Raw genomic sequence first — 14977 nt, forward strand, 5'->3', positions numbered from 1 at the left:
ACACACACACACACACACACACGATATGAACAGAGACTCTAAGACATATGGGATACCATTAAATGCACACCAATATACATATACTGGGGGTACCAGACAGAAAGAAGAGAGGAAAAGGAGCAGATTGAATATTCAACAAAATGATGACTTAACACTTCACAAATTTGATGAGAAACATTACTGTACACACCAAAGAAGCTCAAAAATATCTAAGTAGAATAAATTCAAAGAGATACACACCTGGACACATCATAGTCAAAATATTGAAATGAAGACAAGAGAAAATCAAACACCAAGAGAAAAATGATTCATCATGTACAAGAGAACCCCCCACAAGATTAACAACTGACTTGTGATCAGAAACCATGAAGGCCAGAAGACAGTGCAGTGACATAAAGTGCTGAAAGAGAAAAAGAAAAAAAACCCACACATTTCCACCAAGAATCCTATATCAGCAAAACTATATTTCAAAATGAAGGTGAACTAAATATTCCCAGATAAACCAAAACTCAAGGAATTTGCTATTAGCAGACTCACCTTTTGATAAATACTGAAGGATCTTTTTCAGCCTGAAGGTAAGTGATATCCAACAGCAATTGATCCACGTGAGAAACAACAGCACTGATAAGGCAATTATCAACAATTATAAAAGGCAAAATAATGTTTCTTCTTTCTTCTATATAGTTATTTTAAAAAGCAGTTTCCTGGGGAAACAAACAAGTATATAAATTGTGTTGAGCCTATAACACACAGAAATGCAACATAGTTTACAATAACAACAATACAGAAGGCAAGTGAGAGAAAATGGGAGAAAACTTGTGCTGAAGTAAGGAAATGACATCAGATGTGAACTCAAATACACAAAAATTGAAAAGAACCAGAAATGGTAACAAGAAGTTTAATAAAGTAATTCTCCTTAAACATATATGTGCTCTCCTTTCTTCTTTCAGCTGATTTAAAATGCATTAAATTAGGGCGCCTGAGTGGCTCAATTGGTTAAGTGTCTGACTTCAGCTCAGGTCATGATCTCCGTGTTCATGGGTTTGAGCCCCATGTCGAGCACAGTGCTGACAGCTCAGAGCCTGGAGCCAGCTTGGATTCTGTGTCTCCCTCTCTGCCCTTCCCCAGCTCTGTCTCTGTCTCTGTCTCTGTCTCTGTCTGTCTCTCTCTCTCTCTGCCTGTCTGTCTCTCTCTCTTTCCCTGTCTCTCAAAAATAAATAAACATTAAAAAATAAAATGCATTAAATTTTAAAGTAATAAAATAACATTGTATTACAGATTTGTATCCTATAAAGTTATAATATACATTAAAATATAGCAAAAAGGGAAGAAGGTAATAGAGATATATAGGAGTAAACTTCTATATCTCATTGGAATTAAGTTAGCATAAAATGAAGTATATTCTGATAATTTGTTATGTATATGCAAGCCACAGAGCAACCATTTTTTCACAAACTCAAAAAATACAAAAATATTACATTAAATAAATGAAATGCTATACTAAAATAAAAACTTATAGTAAAAGAGGAACAAAAGAAATATGAGACACAGAAAACAAAAAGCAAAACAGCAAATGTAAATCCCATGATATCAATAATAATCTTAAATGTAAATGATTAAACAATTCTTATAATCCCTCCCATATGTCTTCAAGAGATACACTTTAGATTCAGAGATGTAAACAACCATATACAAGCAACATATACAACATACAACATATACAACATACAACAAACAATCATATACAAACAACAACCATAAGAGACCTGGTGTGACTACATTAATATGAGACAAAATAGACTTTAACACAAGAAAAATTATACATATACATATACATATACAACATACAACATATACAACATACAACAAACAACCATATACAAACAACAACCATAAGAGACCTGGTGTGACTACATTAATATGAGACAAAATAGACTTTAACACAAGAAAAATTATTGGAAATAAATATTTATTTATTTATTTATTTACTTATTTACTTATTTACTTTTATTTTTTAGAGAGTGCAGAAGAGAGGGTCAGAGAGAGAGAATCTTTTTTTAGGGTTTTTCTTAATGTTTATTTATTTTTGAAAGACAGAGACAGAGCATGAGCAGGGAAGTGGCAGAGAGAGAGGGAGACACAGAATCTGAAGCAGGCTCCAGGCTCTGTCAGTGCAGAGCCTGATGTGGGGCACAAACCCACAAGCTGTGAGACCATGACCTGAGCTGAACTAGGCGCCCTGAGAGAGAGAATCTTTTTTTTTTTTTTTTTCAACGTTTTTTATTTATTTTTGGGACAGAGAGAGACAGAGCATGAACGGGGGAGGGGCAGAGAGAGAGGGAGACACAGAATCGGAAACAGGCTCCAGGCTCCGAGCCATCAGGCCAGAGCCTGACGCGGGGCTCGAACTCACGGACCGTGAGATCGTGACCTGGCTGAAGTCGGACGCTTAACCGACTGTGCCACCCAGGCGCCCCGAGAGAGAGAATCTTAATCAGGCTACATGCTTAGCATAGAGTCTAATGTGTGGCTCAATCCCACAACCCTGGGATTATGACCTGAGCCGAAGTCAAGAGTCAATTAGATGCTCAACCAACTGAGCCACCCAGTTGCTCTGGTAAATAGATATTATATAATAATTAAAGGGCCAATCTATTCCAAAGATATAACAACTATTAATATATATGCACCTAACAATTGAGCCCCAAAATACATAAAGTAAAAACTGGTATAATCAAAGGGATAAATAATTCAAAAAGAGTAGTTACCGACTTTAATACCCAACTTGCAATAATAAACACAAACAACTAGATAGAAGACTAACAAGGATGTTGAACACTTAAGCCATACTATAAACCAACTAGATGTAACAAACAGTATAGAACACTCAACCAAACAACAGGACAATACACATTCTACTCAAACATGGAATATTTTCCAGATTAGACCATATTCCACCATTAAACATGCCTCAATAAATTTAAAAGAGTTAAAATCATACAAAATATGTTCTCTAATTTGGAACAAAAATAGATACATAGATCAATGGAACAGAATTCAGACCCCAGGAAAAAACCCACAATTATATAGTCAATTAATCTATGAAAAAGGAGGCAAGAATATACAATGGGGGAAAGACAATCTTTTCAATAAACAGTTCTGGGAAAACTGGACAGCTACCTGTAGAAGAATTAAATTGGACCACTTCTAACACCATACACAATAATAAACTGAAAACTAATTAAAGGCCTAAATGTGAGACCATAAACCATAAAAATCCTTGAAGAGAATACAGGCAGTAATTTCTCAGATATTGGCCATTATAGTATTTTTCTTGTCTTTTTTTTTTTTTTAATTTTAGAGTGAGTAAGGGACAGGGGCAGAGGGGGAGAGAGAGAATCTTAAGCAGGCTCCAGGCTCAGCACAGAGCCCAAAATGGGGCCTAATACCACAAACCTAGGATCATGACTAGAGCAAAAATCAAGAGTCAGACACGCAACTGACTGAGCCACTCAAGCATCCCCATGGTAAAATTTTTCAAGAAATGTCTCCTAAGGCAAAGGAAGCAAAAACAAAAATAAATTATTTGGACTATACAAAATAAAAAGCTTTGGCACATTAAAGGGAGCCATCAACAAAAAGACAACTTACTGAATGGGAAAAGATATTTGCAAATGATGTCTCTGATATCTAAAGAACATACACAACTCCAAAAAGCAAACAATCCAATTTAAAAAATGGGCAGAGGATCTGAATAGACCTTTTTCCAAAGAAGACATACAAATGGCCAACAGACACAAGAAAAGATGCTAAATATCACTAACCATCAGGGGAATGCAAACCAAAACTACAATGAGATATCACCTGCCAGAATGGATAAAATTTTTAAAAAACCAGAATGGATAAAATTTTTAAAAAAAGAAAGAAAGAAACAACCAGTGTTGACAAAGATGTGGAGAAAAAAAGTACCCCTCCTGCACTGTTGGTGGGAAGGTATATTGGTCTAGCCACTGCAGAAAACAATATGAAGTTTCCTCAAAAAATTAAAAATAGAAATACCATATCATCCAATAATTCCACCATAGGATATTTTCCCAAAGAAAACAAAAACGCTAACTCGAAAAGATATATTCATCCCTATGTTTATTGCAGCAGTATTTACAACAGCCAAGATATGGAAGCAACCTAAGGGTCTATCAATAGACAAATGGATAAGGAAATTGTGGTGTATATATACAATGGAATATTACACAGCCATAAAAAAGGATGAGGAGATTGTGCCATCTGAATCAACATGGATGGACCTAGAATGTGTAATGTTATGTGAAACAAGTCAGACTAAGAAAGACAAATACCATATGATTCCACTTAAAAGTGTAATCTTAAAAAGCACAGGGGTGTCTGGGTGGCTCAGTCGGTTAACTGTCCGACTCTCAGTTTCGGCTTAGGCCATGATCTCATGGTTCATGGGATTGAGCTCCACACTGCATTCTGCACTGACAGCACAGAGCCTGCTTGGGATTCTTTCTCTCCCTCTCTCTCTCTGCCCCTCCCTTGCTCTCTCGCTCTCTCTTTCTCTCAAAATAAATAAACATTTAAGAAAAGAAAAAGGAAACAGAAACAAATGAATAAACAAACAAAAAGCAGAATCAGACCTATACATACATACAACAAATTGAGGGTTACCAGAGTGGAGGGGGTTGGGCAGTTGGGCAAAATGGGTAAAGGGGAGAGAGAAATATAGGTTTTCAGCTATGGAATGAATAATTGACAGGAATGAAAGGCACATTATAAGGAAAAAATACATATATAATAAAATATAATTTTATATAATCGATACATCTTTTTAATTTCTAGCAGTTGAAAGCACTAGGGGAAAAAGTTCTCCTACTATATTGGACTTAAATTAGAAATCAATAACAAAAGGACTATTTAAAAATATTTACAAAGTACACACTTTCCTAAACAACCAATGAGTCAAAGAAGAAATCACAAGAGAAATTAGAAAATACTTTCAGATGAATGAAAACAAAAGTAATACAACAAAACTTAATCAAATGCTCTTAAGGCAGTTCTTTGAGGAACATTTATAGCTATAAATGCCTATATCAAAAAAATAAAGATCTCAAATGAATAATCTCACTTTCCACCTTCAGAAATTGTAAAAAGAAGAGCAAACTACAACGAAAGCATGCAGTGGAAGGAAGTAATAAAGACTGGAATGGAAATAAATAGAGGATAGAAAAACAATACAGAAATCCCATGGAGCAGTTATTTGAAAAGATAAACAAAATTAACAAACCTTTACTTAGATCAAGGGGGGGGGAAGGACAAAATTCAAATTACTGAAATTAGGAATATAAAAGGAGACCTCATTACAGATTGTATAGAAATACAAAGGATTATAAGGAAATACTAGAGCAACTGTATTCCAACAAACTAGAAAACTTATATGAAATGGACAAGTTCTTAGCGAGTCACAAACTAAGCAAAACAGAAAACCTGAATAAAACTATAACATGTAAAGAGATCATATTAGTAAATCTAAAATATTCCATACAGAGCATCTCAGGTTCAGGTGGCATCATGGTGATTTTTACTAAAGATTTAAAGAAAAATTAACACTATTCTTTCACAACCTCTTCTAAAAAACAGCAAAAATAGAAGGAGCATTTCTTTACAAGAAAGAAGACTTTACAAGAAAAGAAAACCACAGGGCAATATGTTTTGGGAATATGGATGCAAAAATCCTCAACATAATACTAATAAAGTGAATCTAACCAACATACAAAAAAAGATTATACTCCCGAATCAAGTGAGATTTGCCCAAGAACTGCAAAGTTGGTTTAACATGTGCAAATCTAGTGATAAAATACACCATATTAATAGAATACAGGACAAACACCACATGATAACCTCAGCTGATGGAGAAAAGGCATTACGAAAAATCTGATACTCTTTCATGTAACAAAAATCTGATACTCTTTCATTAAAACAGTGCTTTCTCTACCTGATATAGGACAACTACAAAAAAGCCAAGGTAAACATCACACTTAAAGTTGCAGACTAAAAGGTACCTGGGTGGCTCAATCGGTTTAACAACCAACTTCGGCTCCAGTCATGAACTCATGATTCATGAGATCAAGCCCCACATCAGGCTAGCTGCTGTCAGTGCAGAGCCTGCTTTGGATCCCCTGTGCTCCTCTCTCTGCCCCTCCCCTGCCCCTACCCCTGCTTGTGCTCTTTCTCTCTCAAAAATAAACAAACATTTAAAAATAAATAAAGTTGCAGATTAAAGATGTTGTCTAAGATCAGGGAAAAAACAAGTTATGTTTTTTCTCCCATTTCTACTCAACATTGTACTGGAGGTTCTAGGGAAATTAGGCAAGAAAAGGAAATTAAAGTCATCCCTACAGAAAAAGAAAAAGTAAAGCTACCTCAATTTGCAGATGACATCATGTTGTATGAGAAAAACCTAGGGAATCCAGTACAAAGCTAATAAAACTAAAAACAAGTTCAGAAAGTTTGCAGAAGAGATCAATATAAAATAAATTGGGGGGGGGCGCTAAGATGGTGTAGTAGGAGGACCCTAGGCTTGCCTCCTCCCTTGAATGCTAACTGTCATTCTGAATACTCTAGAAATCAACCTAGAATTGATAGAACAAACTGCACAACTAGAGGGACAGAAGAGGCAACTCTGAGGAAGGTAGGAAGTGTGGAGATGTGGTTTGGGGGAGAAACAGACAGTGGTTGCTGCAGAGGGAAAGGATCCCTGGTCACAGAGAAAAGCTAGAGAGAGTGGAGCACACGTGGATAAGCACAAGAACACTTCCCCAAAGCCATTGGCGAGGGGAAATGAGTGGGGATGCATTTTGTGTCTTTGCAACCAGCGGGGCTCAAAAGACTGGAGTTTCAAAGGTCCCCAGGCTTTGCTGGGATAGGGATCTGAGGCCGCTGCCCTACTCCTGAGAGAAGGCAGGCAAGCAACCCTGGGGCAGCCTGCCCAATCTGAGGATCACCTAAGTGGCATAGGAAGAGACTCTTCATTCTTTTTGGAGTGCATCTGTGAGAAGTGCCATTGCCTCTCTGGGGACAAAAGAACCTGTGGTTGCCATTTCCCTCCCCACCTCTCAGCATAGGCTCAGAGACACCTGCTAAGGCCAACTAACCAGGAGGCTGGCTGTTTAGGCTGCTTGCTTCAAACTCCACACCCCTGCACTGTGGCACGACTTCCTTTCTGGGTCAAACCTGCATCAGTCTCAGCGCAGCAAGCTCAGCCCCCAAAGGAGCAGCACAGGTCCCAGCCACACTAGGTCCCTGAAGCTTGGAAGTTTAAAAGTTAGCTGACCTGGCTGGGATAGAGCCTAAGGTATGCTGCACTGCTCCAGGCAGGAAAGTGACTGAGAGAGTGTGTGAATACAGTGATCTGAAAAATGCCTGTGATCGCCTGAGGGGAATTTATTCGCTCATCTGAAAGTGCTTCTCTGACAGCAGTGAGAACAAACTCCCCTCTCCAGAGACAGAGGAATGGGCTGGCACCATTTCCTTCCCCCATACATCAGCATAAACCAACTTCAGTAAACAGCACAGCACCAACACTTGCTGCCTAGCCTGCTTACACCAAGTACCACCTGCCCTTACCTCTGCTGGTACTGCTTTTCTCTGGCAAGTGTGCCTAGCGACCAGTGCAGTAGGCCCCTCCCTTAGAAGACGAGCACAAACCTTCACATACACCATGTCTACCAACCAGAGAGTTATGCGAACTTCAGTTCTAGTGGAAATAGCATCAGGTCTCTTTTAACAAGCAGACTAGAGCACACCTAGTAAAGATTCACGGCACTCTGGTTAAGGTACAAACACTGTCCACTGTAGGCAAGAAGAAACTGCAGATGACTGACAGGAGGAATACAGCAGCCAAAACACAGCAGCACCCAGAGTGCACCCAGCACACACCAGAGACACTTCCTGAAACACCACGTCCCGGAAACTATATGACCTCTTCTTCATAAAGCCATTACTCTCAGAAGCAGGAAACATAACAGACTTTCCTAACACAAAGAAGAAGACAGAGACCTAGACAAAATGTCAAGATGGAGGAATTCATTCCAAAAGAAACAAAAAATGGTCACAGCCAGGGATCTAATCAAAACAGATATAAGTAATATGCCTGATCCAGAATTTAAAGCAAAAATCATAAGAACACTAGCTGGGCTTGAGAAAAGCATAGAGAACATTATGGAGACCCTTACTGCAGAGATAAAAGAGCTAAAAACCAATCAGGCTGCAGTGAAAGATATAACCAAGATCCAAAACCACTGGATGTAATGACTACAAAGATGAAAGAAGCAAGCAGAGGAATGAATAAGTGATATAGGAGATAGAATTATGGAAAATAATAAAGCTGAACATGAGGTAAAGAAAAATCTTCAAATGAAAGTAGACTTAGGGAACTCAGTGACTCCATCAAACATGATAATATTCATTTCATAGGAGTCCCAGAAGAAGAGAGGGAAAAGGGAGCAGAAGGTTTATTCAAGAAAATGACAGCTAAAAACTTCCCTAATCTGGGAGAAGAAACTGACATCCAAATCCAGGAGATACAGAGAACTCCTATCAAAATCAACAAAAGCAGGCCAACACCAAGACGTAATGTAGTTAAATTTGCAAAATATAGAAATCAAAAATCCCAAGAGCAGCAAGACAAAAGAAGTCCATAACTTACAAGGGAAGACCAATAAGGTTCACAACAGATCTCTCCACAGAAATTTGGCAGGCAAGGAGGGGTGGCATGATATATTCAATGTGCAGAAGGGGAAAAATATGCAGCCAAAAATACTCTATTCAGCAAAGCTACCATTCAGAATAGAAGGAGAGATAAAGAGTTTCACAAACAAAAACTAAAGGAGTTTGTGACCACTAAACCAGCCGTGCAAGAAATATCATAGAGGACTCTTGGAGTGGGAAAGAAAGACTAAAATCAGGGGTGCTTTGGTGGCTCAGTCGGTTGAACATCCAACTTTGGCTCAGGTCATGATCTCATGTTTTTTGTGTTCGAGCCCCACATAGGGCTGTGTGCTGACAGCTTAGAAAGGACCAGAGGGCATCAGAGAAACACCAACTCTACTGGTAACACAATGGCACTCAATCCATACCTTTCAATAATCACTCTGAATGTAAATGGACTACATGCTCCAATAAAAGATATAGGGTATCAGATGGATAAAAAAATCAAGATCCATCTATATACTGCTTACAAGAGATGCATTTTAGACCTAAAGACACCAACAGATTGAAAGTGAGCGGATGGAGAAACATTTATCATACAAATATACATCAAAAGAATCCAGAGTAACAATACTTTTATCAGGCAAACTGGATTTTAAACCAAAGACTGTAACAAGAGTGAAGAAGGCGACTATATCATAATACAGGGGAACTAACTATCCAAGAAGATCTAACAATTCTAAATATTTATGCCCGCAACTTGAAGGAACCCAAATATATACAGCAATTAATAACAAATATAAAGAACTAGTTTATAATAATACAATAATAGTAGGAGAGTTTAACACCCCATTTACAGCAATGGACAGATCATCTAAACAGAAAATCATCAAGGATTCAATGGCTTTGAATGACATACTGGACCAGATGGACTTAACAGATATATTCAGAATATTTCAACCTAAAGCAGTAGAATACATATTCTTTTCAAGCGCACATGAGACATTCTCCAGAATAGATCACATACTAAGCTACAAATCAGGCCTCAACAAGTACAAAAAGATTGAGATCATACCATGCATATTTTCTGACCACAACACTATGAAACTTGAGTTCAACCACAAGAAAAAATTTAGAAAGACCACAAATACATGGAGGCTAAAGATCATCCTATTAAAGAATGAATGGGTCAACCAGACATTAAAGAAGAAATTTTTTAAAAAATACATGGAAACAAATGAAAATGAAAACAAAATGGTCCAAAACCTTTACAGTGCAGCAAAGGTAGTCATAAGAAGGAAGTATATAGCAATGCATGCTTATCTCAGGAAGCAAGAAAAATCTCAAATAAACAACCTAACCTTACACCTGAAGGAGCTAGAAAAATAACAACAAATGAAGCCTAAAATCAGAAAAACAGAGGAAATAGTAAAGATTAGATCAGAAATAAATGATATAGAAACAAAAAAAAAATAGTAGAACAGATAAATGAAACCAACAGCTGGTTCTTTGATAAATTAAATAAAATTGATAAACCCTAGCTAGACTGATCAAAAAGAAGAGAGAAAGGATTAAAAATCACAAACGTGGGAGGAAAAATACAAAATTCCCACCATAAATACAAATAATTATAAGAGAATATTATGAAAAATTATATGCCAACAAACTGGGCAATCTGGAAGAAATGGATAAATTCCTAGAAACATGTAAGCTACCAAAACTGAAACAAGAAGAAATCGAAAACTTGAACAGACTGATAACCAGCATAGAAATTGAATCAGTAATCAAAAATCTTCCAACAAAAGTCCAGGGCCACATGGTTTCACTGGAGAATTCTACCACACATTTAAAGAAGAGTTAATACCTATTCTTCTCAAAATCCTAAAAAAAAAGAAAAAAGAAATGGAAGGAAAACTTCCAAACTCATTCTGAGGCCAGTATTACCTGATCCCAAAACCAGACAAAGACTACACTAAAAAAGAGAACTATAAGCCAATATTCCTGATGAACATGGATGCAAAAATTCTCAACAAGATACTAGCAAATTGAATCCAGCAGTACATTAAAACAATTATTCACCATAATCAAGTGGGATTTATTCCTGGGCTGAAGTATGGTTCAATATTCACAAATCAATCAATGTGATATACCACATTAATAAAAGAAAGGATAAGAATCATATGATCCTCTCAATAGATGCAGAAAAGGCATTTGATAAAATACAACATCCATTCATGATAAAATCCCTCAACAAAGTATGAATAAATGGAACATACCTCAACATCATAAAGGCCATGTATGAAAAACCCACAGCTAATATCATCCTCAATAGGAAAAAACTGAGAGATTTTCCTCTATAGTCAGGAACAAGATAGGGATATCCACTCTCACCACTGTTATTTAACATAGTACTGGAGGTCCTAGCCTCAGCAATCAGACAATAAAAATAAACAATAGGCATCCAAATCAGCAAGGAAGAAGTCAAACTTTCACTTCTTGCAGATGTCATGATATTCTATATAGAAAACCCAAAAGATTCCACAAAAAATTGCTAGAACTGATACACAAATTCAGTAAAGTCATAGGATACAAAATCAATGTGAAGAAATCCGTTGCAATTCTATACACCAATAATGAAAGAGCAGAAAGAAATTAAGAAAACAATCCCATTTACAATTCCACCCCCAACTAATAAGATACCTACAAATAAACCTAACCAAGGTGTAAAGGACCTGTACTCTGAAAACTATAAACACTTATGAAAAAATTGAAGAAGATACAAAGATATGGAAAGACACTCCATGCTCATGGATTGGAAGAACAATTGTCACTAAAATGTCTATACTACCCAAAGCAATCTACACATTTAATGCAATTCCTATCAAAATACCAACAGCATGTTTCACAAAGCTAGAACAAGCAATCCAAAAACTTGTATGGAACCACAAAAGACCTTGAATAGCCAAAGCAGTCTTGAAAAAGTAAAGCAAAGCTGGAGGTATAATTCTAGACTTCAAGTTATAGTATGAAACAGTTATGTTACTGGCACAAAAATAGACACATAGATCAATAGAACAGAACAGAAACCCAGAAATGAGCCCACAACTATACAGTCAATTAATCTTTGACAATTCAGGAAAGAATATCCAATGGGAAAAGAGGTAGGCTCTTCAACAAATGATGTTGGGAAAACAGGATAGCAACATGCAAAAGAATGAAACAGGACCACTTTCTTACGCCATACACAAAAATAAATTCAAAATGGATGAAAGACCTAAATGTGAGACCTGAGACCTGAAACCATAAAAATCCTAGAAGAAAGCACAGGCAGTAACTTCTTTGACATCTTTGGCAACTTTTTTCTAGATATGTATCCTGAAGCAAGGCAAACAAAAGAAAACATAAACTATTGGGAGTTCATCAATATAAAAGCTTCTGCACAGTGAAGAAAACAACCAACAAAACTGAAAGGCAACCTATGGAATGTTATGAGATCACTGCAAATGACCTATCTGATAAAGAGTTAGCAAGTATCCAAAATATATAAAGATTTATCAAAGTCAAGACCCAAAAAATGACTAATCCAGTTAAGAAATGGACAGAAGACATGAATAGACATTTTTCCAAAGAAGACAAGCAGATGGCCAACAGATACATTCAACACGGCTCATAATCAGGGAACTACAAATCAAAACTACCATGAGATATCACTTCACATCTTTCAGAAGGTCTGGAATCAACATTTTTTAAAGTAGCATCATAATTTCCAGCATGGAGTCAAAAACTGCTAGACATACAAGGAAACAGAAATATGACCCATAATTAAGAATAAAAAGTAAGACACAAATCTAGATATGACACCAAAGCTGCAATTCACAGATGAACACTTTGAAATAGCTATTGTAAATATGCTCAGTGATTTAAAAGGAAAGATGGACATAAAAAGTAACATAAGAATATAAAAAAAAATAGAAACTATAAAAAAGAACCAGATAGAAATTCTAGAACTGAAAACATAGCATATCTAAATAGAAAATGACTTGATGGACTCACAACAGATTATATTCAGCAGAAGAAAGGTAAGTGAATTTTAAGACAAGTCAATGGCAAGCATCCTCATTGAATCATAAAAAATATAGAAGAAAATTAAAATTGTCTCAGTAACTTCTGGAACACTAAAAAGCCGTCTAGTATACATGCAATTGGAGTTACAAAAGAAATGAAGACAGGAAAAGATTGTGTAGAAAAAATATTTGAATAAATAATGGTTGAAATTTTTCCAACTTTGATGAAAAATATCAACCCACAGAGCCATAAGGACACAATTAAATTGAAGCAAGATAAATACAAAAGAACCCAAATTATAATCAATCATAATCAAATCATCATAATCACATTTTTATAAACCAGGAGAATGGAAAAACAAATTATGGAATGTTTGTGTAATGGAATACTACTCAACAATAAGAAGGAATCACTGATACATTCAACATGCATAAGCCTCCAAAAACCTTATGTCGAATGAAAAAAGCAGACATAAGAACATATACTATACCCATTTATATGAAATTAGAAAACATGCAACACTAATATATGTTGATAGAAATCACAATAGTGGGCACCTCATTAGGAATGAAGAGAGGTAGAGACTAACTAGAAAAGAGTCACGAGTGAACTTTCTGGGATTGTGGAAATATTCTATATCTGGGTAAGGAAAATGAATGCATTTGCCAAAAACTCATCAAACTATACACTTAATGTGTGTGCATTTCTCTGTGTGTTTATACATCAGTTTAAAAACAAAAGGGTTGTACGCAGATTGGTGCCACTTAATACTACTTCCAAGGAGAAATAGGATAGTCAGAGTTTTTTTTTAAGTTCATAAATTAAGGCAGCCCTCTGCTGGGTATTATATGTTGATCCTGTAAGACAGGACAGAAGTATGTTATTTTATTTTTCCTAAACTGTCACCCTTTATTTACTTGAAAAATGTCTAGAGTTATTTTTAAATACCACATTTATAATCTGCATTGTTCTCACATCTCCTATATAAGAACTGCTTAATTGTTTGAATTTCCCTTTTCCCATTCCATAGAAATAACAGAGTATTAAGACATATTTTTGTATTATTTAGAACTGCCTGAGAAAGTGTGGGTAGGATCTAGTGTACCAGTGTGTGGAAAGGTTGGGCTTGGCTTGGAAGATGAAGAGTTTGCCCACTGTAACAAGGGGAATGCAAAGAATATAGACCCAAGTAAAAGTAGACAGGAAGGGGGGGGATCTTGTCATTTTATTCTAATTGCTTTTTATTTTCAGTGCAACAGGAAGCAAGACAGAGAGTGAGACAGGAAAAGAGGTATTGGAGATTTGAGAAGAGAGGAAAGGTGTGAAATAGTCACCTAAGAGAATGAAAGAGTGAATGGAACAGAGAACCTAACAGGACTTTTAAGTAGCATCAGAGGTCCTTTAAGATCCATGGTCATGAATGTAAAGTGGGAAAAAGTGAGGGCACAGACATAGAGGAGGCAGAAAGTTGACTGTTAAGAGGTTTATAATTTGCCCACTTGAACTCCATGAATCGGGAGAAGAGTAAAGAGTTTGAGAGTAGATGGAAAGTAACCAAAACAATGATAGATATGATTATATAGTAACACTGTAATAAGGAGAAAGGAGAATGTGACGTTCTCCAGCAGCATTGCTATTACCATTGTCGTCGTCGTCATCATCATCATCATCATCATTATGAGTGTGAATGACTATCTCAGGTCACAAACTGAGGTGTGCAAGAAACATAGCTCCCTCTGGTTTTCTAAAACTTAATACTTGAAGCCTCTGTCAGTTCATGAATTCCCTATTCTCTTTCTTGAAGTTGATCTAAGTGCATGGGGACATGCATAGCATTAAAGTTTGAGGGGTGGAAGGTATCTCATCAGAGTTGTCTATGCCGGCAACTTCTGAGGGCTCCTGTTCCCTCCTGTTCTCTGGACATGCATCCATGCAGTCCCTTCTGGCTTCCTTATTCCTGACCACTAGTCTCCTCAAGGTTCAGGATAATTTATGTTCTCCTACCCTCTCTGGACTGAGAAAACACTGTGACAGGTCACAGGAATCCTCTGGCTAGACTCACCAAATAATCACTTCTTAGATCTTACCCAGGAAGAGAGACTTTTACTCTTTCATTAACCCTATTACACTTATCCTAGGAGACTGAATATACAAACAGACAATGCTCAGGACATATGTAAAAATAGGA

The 14977-nt window shown here is 36.6% G+C and overlaps 1 protein-coding gene across 1 annotated transcript in view; it reads left to right on the forward strand.

The window, feature by feature from the left end:
• Window positions 1-14977, forward strand: part of LOC125920637 (aryl hydrocarbon receptor-like) — a 50051-nt gene that overhangs the window by 4404 nt on the left and 30670 nt on the right. The gene's annotated exons all lie outside the window — the stretch shown is intronic.

This window comes from Panthera uncia, chromosome C2, assembly GCF_023721935.1.
Source record: "Panthera uncia isolate 11264 chromosome C2, Puncia_PCG_1.0, whole genome shotgun sequence".
NCBI lineage: Eukaryota > Metazoa > Chordata > Mammalia > Carnivora > Felidae > Panthera > Panthera uncia.